Genomic DNA, 3,337 nt, shown 5'->3' with positions numbered 1-3,337 from the left:
AAGATTTCATGCAAGGCTATTTCTTCTTTTTAGGGAAAATAGTTATTGAAGTACTTGAATGTAAACTGCCAACTTAAGGAAGGATTATTTTGTAAAATAGAGACTAGGGTTTCTTAGCATATAAAAAGAAAGAGAGAAGAGGCAACAGCCAGCAGAAAAGAGGGAGAGCAGAAGGAGGCAGCAGCCAGCAGAGAATAAACACAAATTCTCTCCTCTACAAACCCAAAAATCATGCTCTTTTCATTCTTTAGAAGTAGTTGTTCAATAGTTATGCAAGGCTAAGCTCTTTTCTTGGTTGCAAGGACACAACAAACCTTCGGATTTCAAGAACCGTGAGATTTATTCTTCCTTTTATTTTCAGTTTATGTTATGAATGAGTATGATTGTTTTCCTATGCATATTTCCTATGATTGTTGTTGATGATGGCTAGAGCGGACTCTAAGTTATTGTTGTGAACAATCTATTGCTAAGTTTAATATCAAAACCGGAGTTGTGATATATGAACTTGTGAAGCAACTAAGCTTGATAATTGTGGCGGAACTACGTTGTTGAACTTAGGGAGAACATTTGAACAAAGTGACACAAGCTGCGGACAGCTTGTATGTTAATCTTGATGAAATTATCTAGTTCTTAAAGCTACCATTAAATTGAATCATTAGTGCGGACACTTTGATTGTTTGTTGGTTAGGATTAGTTATACGGCGGATCCGTTAATTAATCAACGTTAAGAAAAGATAAAATTTCAGAACATAAACTGCAATTTTCGTTTCAAGGATCGGTTCTAATTTCCGTTGGTGGATGTGTGCTTGCGACCAAGGTTTGTTTTCTTGATAAGTTTCGGTTTTAATTGATTTTGTTTGCTAGTTTAATTGCTGCCATAGTTTAGATAATCACAAACCAAATCCCCCCAATTACATAACGTACAACATAAAAATCTGACTTGAAACTTCCTCGTGGGATCGACCCCTTGCTTGCTCTATACTATCTTGTGTGTTGTGTTTGAAGCTAGGGTAATTAATTTGTGCGACCGCGACATCGCAACAAATTTTGGCACCGTTGCCGGGGAGGTAATTTTAGTTGATTCTTATGCTTGTACTGTTATTTTTAGTTGCTGTGATTGTTATTTATATTTCTGAAAAAAAAAGAGAAACATAATTTTTGCTTGCGACGGTACTGTTCACTTGCGGCAACGATACTGTTCAAAACGAGTTCTGAACAGGACTAGTGATAAATCACTAGCCCCACCCTATTGAGGCCAAATTCCACTGTTTTCTAGTGTTTTTAGGCAGTTTTAGTTTTCTACCGTAGAATTTTCGTACAATTTGCATTGTTTTCGATCTCTTGTGTGGTTACTTTCTTTTGAGTTTTCTTAGCAATTTATGCCTGTGACTCGTTCTACTAATCAAATTCAAGTGCAGGTTGATCTTGAAATAGAAAGCACTATACGCAGGTTAAGAAAGGAAGCTCGCCTCAACACCATGGCTATTGCACGACAACAAACACTCAAGGAGCTTGCTGCTCCTAACGTGGAAAATCAACCATTGAGCATAAACATTGACAATAATGTAAACTTTAAGCTCAAATCTGGTTTTATACATTTGTTACCAACATTTAATGGTCTTGCAAGAGAAGATCCTCATACTCATCTCAAGGAGTTCCATATGGTTTGTGTTGGCATGAAACCGAATGGAGTTGATGAAGAACAAGTTAAGTTGAAAGCTTTCCCTTTCTCTTTGAAGGGGGCAGCAAAGGCATGACTTTTCTCTATTCTCCCAGGATCTTGGAATGCTATGAAGAAGATTTTTCTTGAGTAGTATTTCCCAGCATCTCGAGTTGACAACATAAGGAAAGAAATATGTGGGATTCGACAATCTCATGGAGAGACACTCTCTGAATATTGGGAAAGATTTGAGCAACTCTGCATTTAATGTCCTCATCATCAAATACCCGATCAGCTGCTCATTCAATATTTCTATGAAGGATTGATGCCTACTGACCGTAGTATCATTGATGCTGCAAGTGGAGGCGCATTGGTGGATAAGACACCCAAGGCTGCACGCCAATTGATCTCAAACATGGCAGCCAACTCAAAACAATTTGGCACTCGTGGAGACTTCTCCAACAAACGAGTAAATGAGGTAAGTATTTCTAACCTTGAAAGTAAAGTTAATGATCTTACTTCTCTTGTGCGTTCTTTGGCTTGTGGAAATGTGCAGCAGGTGAAAGTTTGTAGCATATGCTCCTTACAAGGACATGCTTCGGATATGTGCCCAACAATGCAAGAAGACTACATTGAACAAGCTCATGCAATTGATGGAACATTCAACGGACAACCCCAGCGTAAATATGATCCCTTTTCCAACACGTACAATCCCGGATGGAGAGATCATCCCAACTTACGCTACGGCAACCCATCCCAACAAGGCAATCAAGGCCGACAGTTCCATCCCCATGGATTTCAGCCCCAACAAAATTATCAAGCAAGACAACCCCCTCCATTCACAAACTCCAATGTTATGGGGTCATCATCCAATGATGATCTTCGTGAGATGATGAAAACTTTGGCTTCTAATACTGTTTCCTTGCAACAAAATGTCATGTCTTTTCAACAGGAAACAAGGTCAAGTATTCACAACTTGGAAAAGCAAATGGGGCAAGTAGCTTCAAGTGTAGGGAAATTGGAAGCACAAATGAATGGAAAGTTGCCCTCCCAAGCATTAAATCCAAAAGAGAATGTTAGTGCAATCATGTTACGAAGTGGGAAAGAACTTGAAGAGAAAAGGTTGAAACAAATTGAGATGGAGGAAGAAGAAGAGATAGAAACTGAATTGAGTACAAAGAAGGAACATCCTCCTCCTCCACAAACTGAAATAAAGACCAACACTCCAAAGGTAACTCCTCACTCAATTAATTCCAGTTTTAAAACAATTCAACCCTTTCCTGTGAGTTCTTCTAGGTCAAAGAAAGAAGACAAAGAAAAAGAGATTTTAGAGGTTTTCAAGAAAGTAGAACTCAACATTCCTTTGCTTGATGCTATCAAGCAAATTCCCAAGTATGCCAAATTCTTGAAGGAGTTGTGTACTACCAAGAGAGCTTTCAAACTAAAAGGTCATGAAACGGTAAGTATGGGTGAAGTTGTATCTGCCGTTGTTCAAAAGAATCTGCCTTTGAAACAAAAAGACCCAAATGCGTTTACTATCCCATGTGTTATTGGTAATGCTAGTTTTAAAAGAGCTTTATGCGATTTAGGTGCATCCATTAGTGTTATGCCCAAACATGTTTATGATTCTCTTAGTCTTGAGCCTTTGAATAAAACTAGCATTGTAATACAACTTGC

The 3,337-nt window shown here is 38.3% G+C and overlaps 1 non-coding gene across 1 annotated transcript; it reads right to left on the bottom strand.

The window, feature by feature from the left end:
• Positions 1–1,838: 1,838 nt before the first annotated feature.
• LOC112324395 (small nucleolar RNA R71) lies at positions 1,839–1,945 on the bottom strand. The gene has a single exon (XR_002978252.1). It is a non-coding gene; the product is annotated as a small nucleolar RNA R71 (small nucleolar RNA).
• Between the last annotated feature and the right edge of the window lie 1,392 nt (positions 1,946–3,337).

Source organism: Populus trichocarpa, chromosome 15, assembly GCF_000002775.5.
Source record: "Populus trichocarpa isolate Nisqually-1 chromosome 15, P.trichocarpa_v4.1, whole genome shotgun sequence".
NCBI lineage: Eukaryota > Viridiplantae > Streptophyta > Magnoliopsida > Malpighiales > Salicaceae > Populus > Populus trichocarpa.
This window is presented reverse-complemented; position numbering and strand designations above follow the sequence as displayed.